This window comes from Aethalodelphis obliquidens, unplaced genomic scaffold, assembly GCF_003676395.1.
Source record: "Aethalodelphis obliquidens isolate GAN/ISIS:26980383/991018 unplaced genomic scaffold, ASM367639v1 scaffold44, whole genome shotgun sequence".
Taxonomy (NCBI): Eukaryota; Metazoa; Chordata; class Mammalia; order Artiodactyla; family Delphinidae; genus Aethalodelphis; species Aethalodelphis obliquidens.
In genome coordinates this window covers 15165414-15179793 of record NW_020837988.1, presented here as the reverse complement: position 1 = coordinate 15179793, position 14380 = coordinate 15165414, and the positions used below count along the sequence as shown (strand labels likewise).

The 14380-nt window shown below is 38.1% G+C and overlaps 1 protein-coding gene across 9 annotated transcripts in view; it reads left to right on the top strand.

The window, feature by feature from the left end:
• The window catches only part of TANC2 (tetratricopeptide repeat, ankyrin repeat and coiled-coil containing 2), a 358600-nt gene that overhangs the window by 70213 nt on the left and 274007 nt on the right, over positions 1-14380 (top strand). Inside the window, exon 2 of one of the 9 annotated variants that reach the window (XM_027081268.1) lies at positions 5572-5672. The exons of the other annotated variants lie outside the window; for them this stretch is intronic. The gene's annotated coding sequence lies outside the window, so the exon portion shown is untranslated. The remainder of the gene's footprint in view (positions 1-5571; positions 5673-14380) is intronic. 9 annotated transcript variants of the gene reach the window in all.

Sequence of the window (14380 nt, the reverse complement as noted above, 5' to 3'; positions counted from 1 at the left end):
CATCCCATAGGTTTTGGGTCGTCGTGTTTTCATTGTCATTTGTTTCTAGGTTTTTTTATTTCCTCTTTGATTTCTTAGGTGATCTCTTGGTTATTAAGTAGTGTATTGTTTAGCCTCCATGTGTTTGTATTTTTTACGTTTTTTTCCTGTAATGGATATCTAGTCTCATAGCATTGTGCGGAAAAGATACTTGATACGTTTTCAGTTTTCTTAAATTTACCAAGGCTTGATTTGTGACCCAAGATATTATCTATCCTGGAGAATGTTCCATGAGCACTTGAGAAGAATGTGTATTCTGTTCTTTTTGGATGGAATGTCCTATAAATATGAAGTCCATCTTGTTTAATGTATCATTTAAAGCTTGTGTTTCCTTATTTATTTTCATTTTGGATGATCTGTCCATTGGTGAAAGTGGAGTGTTAAAGTCCCCTACTATCATTGTGTTACTGTCGATTTCCCCTTTTATGGCTGTTAGTATTTGCCTTATGTATTGAGGTGCTCCTATGTTGGGTGCATAAATATTTACAATTGTTATATCTTCGTCTTGGATTGATCCCTTGATCATTATGTAGTGTCCTTTGTCTCTTGTAATAGTCTTTATTTTAAAGTCTATTTTGTCTGATATGAGAATTGCTACTCCTGCTTCCTTTTGATTTCTGTTTGCATGGAATATGTTTTTCCATCCCCTCACTTTCAGTCTGTATGTGTCCCTAGGTCTGAAGTCGGTCTCTTGTAGACAGCATATATATGGGTCTTGTTTTTGTATCCATTCAGCCCATCTGTGTCTTTTGATTGGAGCATTTAATTCATTTACATTTAAGGTAATTATCGATATGTATGTTCCTGTTACCATTTTCTTAATTGTTTTGGGTTTGTTTTTGTAGGTCTTTTCCTCCTCTTGTGTTTCCTGCCTGGAGAAATTCCTTTAACATTTGTTGTAAAGCTGGTTTGGTGGTGCTGAATTCTCTTAGCTTTTGCTTGTCTGTACAGCTTTTCATTTTTCCATCAAATCTGAATGCGATCCGTGCTGGGTAGAGTAATCTTGGTTGGAGGTTTTTCCCTTTCATCACTTTAAATATGTTCTGCCACTCCCTTCTGGCTTGCAAAGTTTCTGCTGAAAGATCAGCTGTTAACCTTATGGGGATTCCCTTGTGTGTTATTGGTTGTTTTTCCCTTGCTGCTTTTAATATGTTTTCTTTGTATTTAATTTTTGATAGTTTGATTAATATGTGTCTTGGAGTGTTTCTCCTTGGATTTGTCCTGTATGGGACTCTCTGTGCTTCCTGGACTTGATTAACTATTTCCTTTCCCATATTAGGGAAGTTTTGAACTATAATCTCTTCAAATATTTTCTCAGTCCCTTTCTTTTTCTCTTCTTCTTCTGGGACTCCTATAATTCGAATGTTGGTGTGTTTAATGTTGTCCCAGAGGTCTCTGAGACTGTCCTCAGTTCTTTTCATTCTTTTTTCTTTATTTTGCTCTGCAGTAGTTATGTCCACTGTTTTATCTTCCAGGTCACTTATCCGTTCTTCTGCCTCAGTTATTCTGCTATTGATCCCTTCTAGAGAATTTTTAATTTCTTTTATTGTATCTTTCATCACTGTTTGTTTGTTATTCAGTTCTTCTAGGTCCTTGTTAAATGTTCCGTGTATTTCCTCCATTTTATTTCCAAGATTTTGGATCATCTTTACTATCATTATTCTGAATTCTTTTTCAGGTAGACTGCCTATTTCCTCTTCATTTGTTAGGTCTGGTGGGTTTTTACCTTGCTCCTTCATCTGCTGTGTGTTTCTCTGTCTTCTCATTTTGCTTCACTTACTGTATTTGGGGTCTCCTTTTCGCAGGCTGCAGGTTCGTAGTTCCCGTTGTTTTTGGTGTCTGTCCCCAGTGGCTAAGGTTGGTTTAGTGGGTTGTGTAGGCTTCCTGGTGGAGGGTACTAGTACGTGTGTTCTGGTGGATGAGGCTGGATCTTGTCTTTTTGGTGGGCTGGTCCACATCTGGTGGCATGTTTTGGGGTGTCTGTTACCTTATTATGATTTTAGGCAGCCTCTGTGCTGATGGATGGGGTTGTGTTCCTGTCTTGCTAGTTGTTTGGCATAGGGTGTCCAGCACTGTAGCTTGCTGGTCGTTGAGTGAAGCTGGCTCTTGGCATTGAGATGGAGTTCTCTGGGAGATTTTTGCCATTTGATATTACGTGGAGCTGGGAGGTCTTTGTTGACCAGTGCCCTGAACTTGGTTCTCCCACCTCCGAGGCACAGCCCTGATGCCTGGCTGGAGCACCAAGAGTCTTTCATCAACATGGCTCAGAATAAAAGGGAGAAAAAATAGAAAGAAAGAAGACAAAGTAAAATGAAATAAAGTATTTAAAATAAAAATAATTATTAAGAAATAATTTTTAAAAAGTAAAACAAAACAAAACACACAATAAACGGACAGACAGAACCCTAGGACAAATGATAAAAGCAAAGCTGTACAGACAAAATCACACACAGAAGCATACACATACACACTCACAAAAAGAGAAAAAGGTAAAAGAAATATACATGTCTTTGCTCCCAAAGTCCACCTCCTCAATTTGGGATGATTCGTTGTCCATTCAGGTATTCCACAGATGCAGGGTACATCAGGTTGATTGTGGAGATTTAATCCACTGCTCCTGAGGCTGCTGGGAGAGATTTCCCTTTCTCTTCTTTGTTCGCACAGCTCCTGGGGTTCAGCTTTGGATTTGGACCCACGCTGCCTGTAGGTCGCCTGAGGGCATCTGTTCTTCGCTCAGACAGGACGGGGTAAAAGGAACAGCTGGTTCGGTGGCTCTGGCTCACTCAGGCGGGGGGTGGCGGGGGAGTGAGATGAATGCGGGGCAAGCCTGCGGCGGCAGAGGCCAGCATGACGTTGCAACAGCCTGAGGCGCGCCGTGTGTTCTCCCGGGGAAGTTGTCCCTGGATCACAGGTTCCTGGCAGTGGTGGGCTGCACAGGCTCCTGGGAGGGGAGGTGTGGAGAGTGACCTGTGCTTGCATGCAGGCTTCTTGGTGGCTGCAGCAGCAGCCTTAGCGTCCCATGCCCGTCTCTGGAGCTCCTTTAAGCGGTGCTGTTAATCTCCTCTCCTCGTGCACCAGGAAACAAAGAGGCAAGAAAAACTCTCTTGCCTCTCGGCAGCTCCAGACTTTAACATTTTGGTCTTGAATTTTTATTTTCATTGCCATCACTATCAAAATCGAATAATATAATAAAGATTAGGTACTCACAAGTGCATGGTATTGTGCTGAGTACTTGAAAAAAAGTATGTATATATAAATATAAACCAGTAGCAACAAAGTATTATTTACGGATATAGGATAAATAAAGAATAATTTATTTGAAAAAGAATTGAAGAATGTTTAGATAATGTATGATTTGGGGGCTTTTTAATTACTTTGGGTTTTCAGTGTGAATACATTTTTTTTTTTCATTTTGCAATTTTATTTATACTGGGCTTTTACTTAAATCATCTCTAGCTGATAACCATGGCTCCCTGTATCTATAATCCCCTTGTATGCTAACACTACTTTTAAATTTATGATGCTGTTTGCAACCCACAGATGATGAAGAGAAGTGGGTGGTACTCAGTGAGTTAGGGAATTTGTTCATAGGAAGTTCCTGCTGAGGAGTAACAGGCTGGGGTGAAGCCAGGCCTTTGTGCCCTCCCCCAGTTGATTCCCTATCTGCTCCTGTAGTAGTACTGATGTTCTACACTCATCGACTGAGGTTGCATTGCAGCTGGGCTAAATAATGTGGCCATGTCAGTGTCAATACATTTAAACATACTTATCAGTCAAAGCAGAAAGATGCTGTGCCTTGGGGATGAAGTGGGGGAGGGGAGATTTGAGTTTTAGTCTGTCAGTAGCTATCTTTCTTTTTAGGGAGTAAGAGGAATAAATATAAAGGTTTATTTTATTGTGAGCTATATGACGTAAAATTCTCTATTACTAGTGCATTTGAAACTTATCCTCGTATATGAAGGCAGGAATTTTGGATGAAAACCATTTTATCCTGACTCCACAAGTATATAGTAGTTGTTTCTTAGGTTTCTGCTCTAGGTATCCTGAGAGTAGAGATCAGAAAATGAAAGAAAGCCAGTATTAGGAAAACAAAGGAAGAACTAATTAGAAATGAAGCTGGAAAAGTAGAACCTTATAGATCATGTTAAGAATTTTTATCTATTCTGATGGGAGATCGTTTAAACATTTTAAACATTAAATGGGGTGACTACTAGATTTGCATTTCTAAATGATGACTCAGATGCTTTGTGGATAAACATTTAGAAGAGAATCAATATAGGAATGGATACAGGTTGGATATGGAGTCGGGAGGATGGATTCAAGAGACATTTAAGAAGGAAAATCAATAGTATTTGGTGATGAATTCATTGAGATGGGGAACTCTGATAGAGAGTATCAGGTCTGAAGGGTGAGGGGAAGGTCAGAATTTCACGTTTGGATATTTCGAGTTTGAAGTATATTTAAGACATTCAAATACACGTTGCAAAAAACAGTTGTCATGTAGATGGAGCTTTCCAGTTTTCACGCAGATAGATGAATGAGGAGCTCCCTAATAGAATGATGGATTTTAAAGTAGAACATAAATATTTGGGTTGAGAATTGAGAATCGGTACAGAACTCTTATTTGAGAGTGACTAATTTGGTTTTCAAGGGATTAAATAATTTCATTTCTGGCTGTTCATGTTTTCCTCCACCTGGTTCTAGATCTAGAAATTGATGAGGCTCTAAATAGAGGTGAAGATCAAATCAGATTTTAATTGACTCCTTGGTTACAGTGGCTTATTTTTTCTTCTTCCCAATCTCCCATCTTCTGTTCTCTGTCTTGGTTAATGACATTATAATCAGTGCAGTGGAATTCTCAAATCAATAATTCTAAGGCATTCTTAGAATTTCTTCCTTTTACTCATTTCACTCATGCAAATTAATTCATTCAAGAGCTATGTTTTGAGCACCTATTATGTGTCAGATACTGTTATAGGCATGAGGGATGAGGGATAGAACAGTGAATACAAAATTATTTACCCTCATGGAACTTAAATTCTAGTGGAGAACATGGCCAAAATTAAGATAAATAAGCAAAATGTAGAATACGTTAGTGATAACTACTAAGAAAAATTAAGCAGGGAAGGGAGAAAAAAGTCTATCTGTGTAAATATGGTGTGTGTGTGTGGGTACAGTTTTAGATAGGGGTGGTGAGGGAAGGCATTACTGAGGGGACATTTAGGTGTCTCCCTGAAGGAGATGAAGCAACAAGCTATACTGATATCTGAGAGAAAAGTATTCCAGGCAGAGGTCTTGGTATGGGTATATTCTTGGAGTGTTTAAAGCACGGTGAGGGGAACCAGTATGCTTCCAGAAGCAAGAGAGAAGCCAGAGAGGCAAGAGTAGTAGGAGGTGAAGTCAGAGAGGGCATGGGGGGCAGATCATATAACGCCTTGACCTAAGGACTTTGACTTTTACTCTTATTAAGGTGGGAAATCTTTGAAGGGTTTTCAGGAGAGGAATGTCATGGTCTGATTTGTGTTTTCACAGAACCATTCTGCTTGCTCTGTTGAGACTAGATTGAAGCCAGGCTGGGGCAGAAGCTGAGAAACCAGGTTGTAGATGAAGGTGGCTTGGACCAGTAGCAAAGGGTGAGAGATAGTTTTGATATGTTATGAATGTATGGCTGACAGGTTTTACTGTTGGTTTGTCTGTGCAGTGTGAGAGGAAAAGACGGGTTAAGGATGACTCCAAGGTTTTTGACTTGAGCAGCAACTGAAAGAGTGGAGTTGCTGTTTACAGAGATGAAGAAGATTGTGAGAGGAGCAGGTTTATGGAGGAATATTAAGACATTAAATCTTGAGATTTTTATTTGATATTCAAAGTAGAGAGGTAGGGTAGGTAACTCTATAAATACGGAATTAGTTCATGGATGAGGTCCAGATAGAGATATAAATTTGGAAATCATCAGCATATAGATGAAACATAAAACCCTGGATCTGTTTGAGATAACCAGGGGAATGTACACAGCAAAGAGTACAGTTTAGAAAACTGAGCCCTGGGGCAGTACAACATTTAGAGATGGGGGAGATGAAAAAGAACAAGCCAGGGAGACTGAGAAGGAGGAGACACAGAGGTAGGAAAGTGTGGTGTCTTGGAAGTTAAGTGAAGACAAAGCTTCAGGGAAAAAAGAATGATTAACTGCATCAAATGTTGTTGATAAGTCAAAAAATAAGAAAACTGAGAAATGACCATTGGATTTAGCAATGGACTTTATAGGCGATCCTGGTAAGTGTGAATATTCTGCAGTGGTGTGGGCAAATGCCCAATGGGAGTGGATTCAAGGAAGAAAAGGGAAAGAAAATTGATGATAGTTATTAGAAACAGCTCTTTTAACCGGCTACAAAGTCTTTGTACTTCTAAGTCCCAAATAGTCCATGAACCTACCTTTTCCTCTTTATTCTTAATGTTAATGCATTTACTCAGGCTTTCCTTTCCTGCGGACTTACTTCAGCGATCTCTTTCCCTTTAGCCTGTGACCCCATAGAGCCAACTTGTATACACATGCCAAGTTTATCTTCTCAGAACACTAGTCAGATCATGCTCCTTCCCTGCTTAACGCCCTTCATTTTCTTCCCCACACTTAACAGGATAAAGGTCAAATTGATCATCGTAATTATGCCGTTTGATTTTGCCTCTTGATTTTTATGATTTTGCCTCTGCCAACTTTTCTACTTTTATGTTCTGCCTCTTCCCCATACTTTTCTGTTCTCTAGCCATACCAAACTCTTTGAATTTCCCTAAATGCACTATGGTCTTTTACTCCTGTCTTTGCAAATGTGGTACTGTTTCTGAACAACTCTTCTCATACTTTAGAAGCTGTGGCTTCCCTGAGACTCAGGTTAATAGGAAGAAGCAGAGGCTATTCTAGATTTTAGAATGTTAGGAAACTTTACATTTAGATGAAATAATCATCTCAGTAATGTAACTTATCAAGCCCAGTACAGAGATGTACATTCAGACTAGTTAACTGTAGGTTAAACTCTTCTCCACTTTACTATCCCAGTTTAATCTACAACCCTCTGCGCAAGTCACCAAAGTAAATTATAATAAAAAATAAGCAGAAGAGATCAGAGAGTGAACCTGTGAATATAATCTTTGTCCTCAATTGAGAGAGCATATCCTTCTCTGTAGTTAGTATCTTTGACTTACAGCATCTGTCTGTTAGCACTGGAAAAATTTCAGGTGGATTCAGTTCATCTCTGTATCACAGCACCACTTAACCTCTGCTAACGTTTCCCAACTTTGACTGCAATTTGTAATCATCCAGGGAGCTCTAAAGAAATATTCATGCCTGGGTCTCACTCTCGGTGATTCTTGATTAATTGATCTGGGGGAGTAGCTTGAGCATTGAGGACTTTTCACAATCCCTGGATTCCTGGATCAATCAAATGTGCAGCCAAGATTGAGACCCATATGTATGCTCTTCAGCATCCAGTTTCAACAGATAAGAACACTAAATATAAGTAAAGTATGTGTGTGTATATATACAGTTATTGTTGACATTCGGTTATATTTTTAACTATTATAAATTGCTGTGTTGGACTTTTTTTTAAAGCTTCAACTTCACAGAATGTTAAAAAAAATAATAAATTGACAAAAACAAAGAAACCCCAGATTCCTTCTGGCCCTGTCATTCTATGAATCTAAGAAATACTTACGTGTAGAGATATCTGTCTTACTAGGAAACTCCATGTGGAGAAAACTGTTAGATCAAGCTCAAGAATTTAAGTGAGCTATACTGAGTACCCAGTTTGAGGGGAAGAAGTTTGAAATCAGAGATTATTTCAAATTCACCTTGGAATTTTTTCATCTTTTTTTTTTATATCCTACAACCATATTGTTAGAGCTCCTTAACATGTCATGGTATGTTTGTATATAGATGTGAATAAACTGTATTCCCTTTTGCAAGGAGGTGACCTAGAATGGAGAAGAGAACAGGCCTTAGAATCAGGCCATTTCAGATCCTGGGTCCTGCACTTACTAACTCTACAATTGTGACCATTTTTGTTTAAAGTCTCGACTCCTGTTTCCCGATGTAGTAAAAAGAAAACTAATATTTATCTCATAAGATTTTTTTTGTTTTTTGTTTTCTTTTAATTTTTGGCTGCATTGGGTCTTCATTGCTACATGCGGGCTTTCTCTGTTGCGGCAAATGGGGTCTCCTCTTCGTTGCGGTGCATGAGCTTCACATTGTGGTGGCTTCTCTTGTTGCGGAGCACGGGCTCTAGGTGCATGGGCTTCAGTAGTTGTGGCTCGCGGGCTCTAGAGGGCAGGCTCAGTAGTTGTAGCGCATGGGCTTAGTTGCTCCACGGCATGTGGGATCTTCGCAGACCAGGGATCGAACCCCTGTCCCCTGCATTGGCAGGCGGATTCTTAACCACTGTGCCACCAGGGAAGTCCCATCTCATAAGGTTTTACTGAGAATTGAACTACATAAATTCGTAAAACATTTATCATAGTGCCTGACATAGTAAAGACCAAGTAGGTAACAACTTTTTTCATTAATGTTGGCACAGTCTAAGAAGGCTTGAGCTTCACTTTTTCCTTTTCAGTTACGTAGGATATTTATTTAACTAGTTTCATGCTATTAATAGTATGTATTCTTGAAATGATATGGTGAGGATGGCAATTTGCCTGTGTCTTCCTCCCTGAAACCTATAATCTCAGTCTAATCCCAATCTAATCATGGGAAAAACATTAAACAAACCCAGCTGAGGGACATTCTACACTACAAAATTCCTGACCATTACTCCTCAAGACTGTCAAGGTCACCCAAAACAAGGAAAGTCTGATAAACTGTTATAGTCTGAGGAGACTTAGGAGACAGGATGACTAAATGTAATATGGTATCATGGAATGGAAAAAACATTAGATAAAAACTGAGGAAATCTAAATAAGTATGGACTTTAAAATAATAATGTCAATATTGATTGATTAGTTTGGACAAATGACTAGACTAATCTAAGATGGGAAGCCAGGTTTAGGGTTTATAAGATCTCCCTGTACTATCTTAGCAACTTTTCTGTAAATCTAAAACTATTCTAAGATAAAAAGTTTACTTTTAAAAAAAAGCAAAAAATATATAATTGTAGACACCTTTGTTTTTAACAGAGTTACTCTATTAGTTTAACTCAGTGTTAGGCTTGATATTTTGTATATTCATTGTGCACCTTGAAAGCATAGTAATCAACTTTTAAACTACTGACATTATTACTGGTGATTGCTCCATTTACAATTCGCAAGTCTACCTTGTTTCCCTGTTATTAGTCATCATCATTGATGCATTAGCTACATCATGAGAATCAGAACATTCTGTATTTAGCAGAACTTTTCTTGAGCTACAGATCAGACTTTCTAGGACATTTTGGATGCCTTAGGCAAAGACAAATTAATAACTTATCATAGAGAAGTTATTATTTTTTTAATTTAGAGTATACAAGCTAGGTATATGAAAACCTGTGAACTTGGCAGTTTTATATTCTGGCAAACTTTGAAAATATTTTATAGTATACTTTTGAAAAGTGTTAGCTGTAGTACTGATGGCATGTTAATCAGTATATTTTATTTGGTGTAGAATGCTTCCTTTTCTCTTTAAAGAAACTCTGTATATGTTTTCTTAAGAACTAAATAAACTTTTAGGTGGGTCTGGGATTCCCTATGAAAATTTTTATTGATAAATAAAGATCATGGAGATAGATGTGGTGGATAAGGTCATAGTGCTTTCGAATGATGCCGCTCATCTTTTCTTTTCATAGAAATAGTTTGGATAAGAAAAGAGGAACACTGAACTCCTAAAACTGTATCTCAGACCATATCAATACCACTTTTTGGTTTTTTCCTTGAACTTAATTTGATGAATACATTAATTTTAGAGCTGGCTCTTGACAAAATTAATTCAACTGTTGTTTTTCTTTTCAAGGAATACCTTTTGACTCCCAAGTTGGCACTGAAAATACCAATATGAAAAAGGCTTTCAAAGGCACACTTAGAACATTTTACAGTCCAGAGATAGTCGTATAAATAATTATTATACAGTGTGGCAGTGCTATAAAACAGATATGTATAATGTGCTTTGGAAGCACAGAAGAGGGAACATTTAATTCTTTCTGATAGGCCTCCAGAAAGTCTTTATAGAGAAGATTGGAAATGGCATTTAAGCCATCTTTTGGTGAAAGGATGTTGTTGATCATGATGATGATAGATAAAGAGTACAGTTATCATTTAATAAGTGTTTACTTAGTGCCAGATGGCATGCTGTGTTTTATATTACTACATTTGTTTCTCCCCACAACTCAATAGGGTATTACTGTATCAATTTCACAGAAGTATGTAGATGAGTGATCATGACTGTGTTCTAATAAAAGTTTCTTTATGGGCACTAAAATTTCAATTTTATACAGTTTTTATTTGTCACAGAATACTATTTTTTAAACTGTTCTTCAGTTATTTAAAAATGTAAAAACCATTCTTAGCTCACTGGCTGTCCAAAAAAAGGCGTCAGGGTAGATTTGGCTTATGGACTAGTTTACTGACCTCTGGTTTATATGATGAAGGGGATTTATTGGATTATATAACTGTAGTCCAGAGATAGAGTAGCTTTCGTCAGTAATTCAGTGTCAACAAGGATCTTAGTGTCTTCTGTCTCTCTGCCATAATTTTCATAGTGTTAGCTTTATCCCATAGTTTATTCCCCTTGTGTTTACAAGATGGCAGTCAGAATATCCAGGGTCTCCATGTGTAATCTTCCATGTCTAGGGAGAGACAAGACCTTTTTCAGAAGCTCTTTCTAATCTCTCTTGAACTTAATCCCATCAGGTTTTACCCCTACCACTCCACAGGAACCATACTAAATCATCTACATTGACAAATTCAGTGATCAGTTCTCACTCTTCATATTACTTGACCTGTCAACATCTGATCTTTTCCCTTCCATGAAACTCTTTAGTTGACTTCTCTACTCTTCTAGTTTTGTTCCTATTCTCTGGCCACTACTTCTTATTGTCTGCTGGTCTCTCCTCATACCTGCAGCCTTGACATGTTGAATTCAGCCCCAAGGCTTACACCTCTGACCTCTTTTCTCTCTCTCTGTCTCTCTCCTATCTGTACTCCCTTCCTTGGGAACGTCATACACTTTATTTATTTATTTATTTATTTAATAGGCTATAGTTTATTACAGCAAAGGGATAAAAAGCAGGATCAGTAAAGGAAAAAGGTACATCAGGCAGAAGCTGGAGGATACCAGGTATAAGCTTCCAAGAATCCTCTCCCAGTGGAGTCACACAGGACATACTAAATCCCCCAGCAATGAACTGGAGAAACACATGCAAAATGTTTTCTGCCAGGGAAGTTTGCTTGAGCCTAAAAGTCCAGGGTTTTTATTGGGGTAACTTCAGTGCTGATTGCAGTTACTGAAACTTCAGACCCCCCAGAAGGAAAGCAAGTGTTCATCATAAATCACATTTTTTACACACACTGTCCACACAAGCTGGTATAATGTGGTTCAAGACCTCAAGCATGCACAGTGCCCTAATCAGTTAGTAGCATAGGGAACATTCTAAGACCTCAGTTCCTAGGAGCCAGCCAAAGGCTAGTTATACAAGTAAGCCCTTCTGAGAATGTACAAGATTTGAGTAACTCAAGGCTGCTGGGTTAATTCTTTACTTCACAGATAGGTATCAAATTATCATGAACTTAATGTACTATATATACATACCTGATAAAGCAGTACATTATAAAATACATATATCAAATTATTAAATTATAATTAAATGTAAATAAATATATCATAAATGTTTTATGACATATCATATATATGATAAGCAGCACATTAAATGCAAGGTATTATTTTTATTACAAATGAGTAATGAGGGCTAGAGCTGTCCTAGGGTGTGACTGAGCAGAGCAATAATGGACATTTGCAAGGCAACTCCTCAGAGCAGTGAATGGCAGGCTGTGAAAAAATCCCACTGAGGAGTTTTTCTCTCTGATGGAGATAATTTTGTCACTAGAACCATTTTGTCCCTCTCCAGGTTGTGGGAATGTCATACACTTTAAATGTGATTTATGTAATGATGCCATATGTATGTCCATCTCTGCTTATTTGTCTGTTAGGCATCTCAGACTTAGTATGTCCAAAACTGAGCTCCATATACTCTTCTCATCCCCAAACCTCTTCTCTCTCAGTCTTTCCTATCTCAGTAAGTTGCAGATCCATTGTTTGGGCCCCAAATAGCAGAATTACCCCTGACTTCTTTCTGTATCTTTCTCTTCTGACAGCAGATTCTCTCCACTGTTCCTTCAGAATATATCCAGAATCTGACCTCTCCTCACCACCTCTACTACTCACTTAGTCCAGGTGTTTATCCTTGTCCGGTTTTTTCAGCAGCCTCTTAATTGGTCTCTACTTCTGTCCTCTTCTGTTCACTTCAGTTGCAAACCACTACCACGACCATCTTAATGATTTGTTTGTTATAGTAAAAAGACAGTGGAGGGTCTGGAAATGAAGACAGATTTTTGAAACCAGACACTTTAAATTTTAGGATTGCTACTTACTAGCAGTGTGATTTGGGGAAAGTCACTTTTCTTCTCTGAATGTGTCTTACATTTAAATGGGCATAGGGCTTCCCTGGTGGTGCAGTGGTTGAGAATCCGCCTGCCAAGGCAGGGGACACGGGTTCAATCCCTGGTCTGGGAAGATCCCACATGCTGCGGAGCAACTAAGCCCGTGCGCCACAACTACTGAGCGTGTGCTCTGGAGCCTGTGAGCGACAACTACTGAGTCCGCCTGCGGCAACTACTGAAGACCGCGTGCCTAGAGCCTGTGCTCCACAACGAGAGAAGCCACCGCAATGAGAAGCCCACATACCGCAACGAAGAGTAGCCCCTGCTCGCCACAACTAGAGAAAGCCTGCACGCAGCAACGAAGACCCAACACAGCCAAAAATAAACAAACAAAATAAATAAATTTATTTTTAAAAATGGGCATACTACTTGTTTCATTGAATTATTATTAGTATTAAATGAGATAATGTTGTAAAGACCTTACTGACCCCATAGCCAGCAGAGAATAGATACTGAACAAATTGTAGTTCTTTTGTCTTTTCTACACCAAACAGATGAGCTGCTTTTCATCTTTTCTGGTTATCATCGTGCATATGTAGCCAAGGAACATCTTCTGTATGTACCTCTTCATAAGTGGACCTTGGCTAGTAAACAAATCTAGCTTATGTTCTTGGTCCATACTTTTGCATTTTCATTACATTCCATATATGTCCTCCAATTCATGTCTCCCTTTGTTGGCATTAAGTGTATACAGTTCTTACAGATTCATACCTGAATAGTAAAAGAGACCAGAGTTCATATCTGAATAGTAAAACTTTAATCTATATGTATAATAGATTATATGTATATAGTTTTAATACTTCCCACTCCTTCTATTAAGGTCATATATTTACACTTCTAAAGGAGGATTGAAGACAGTCAACTTCAAAATCTTAATTCATAAAATCTAATATTTATTCTGGCACATTATTTAACTGAGAATACTAAAGATGGGCTGGGGCTACCAAGTTCAAGGTCACTTAAGTTGTTTATTTTTCAACTGTAATATTTTGATCCTGGACTGAGAAGAATAATCATTTGAAGTATCTTCTACTTGCAGGAAAGAAAACATTTGTTTTGGAATTAGGCACTTTCTTATAAGCCTTTCTCTAACTTAAATTTCTTCACAGGAAAACACTAAATATGGAATATCCCTATGTAGTTGGTATTTTTTTTACTTAGACTATTTTAGTGCATTTATGACCTGAGTTGAAAGCTGTTCACACTATGAAGTAAATATTCCTATGACATTTTTCCCTTTTAAATAATGGGACGAGGAAGTCTATTAAAGGTGTATTGTTTTATATTATTTGCTGGATTTAATTTAGTATGCTGATAAAAAACAAATGTTCTCTGATGAGAACAAATCTAGGAAACCTAAGCTCTAATTTTAAAAGCTAGCACTTAAATTGGACATCAGGTCTTTTTAAATTTTGTACCCGTTACATTGAAGAAAGTCTTTAACTCAAGCTTGATGAGTAAATTCTAACTTCACAGACACAGCCCCTTTCTCCCGTCTGCACTTCAGGGTGAGGTAATGAGTCTTATGCAAGTAACTTGACTTGCTTGATGACTGAAGGTCTTCTGTTTTGTCCATAAATGTAGATGTATGTATTATGTGTGGGAGGTCTTATCTGTACTGAAGGAATTGTGTTTTAAGCAAAGCAAAAATAGGCAAAGTACTGTACATCATTGC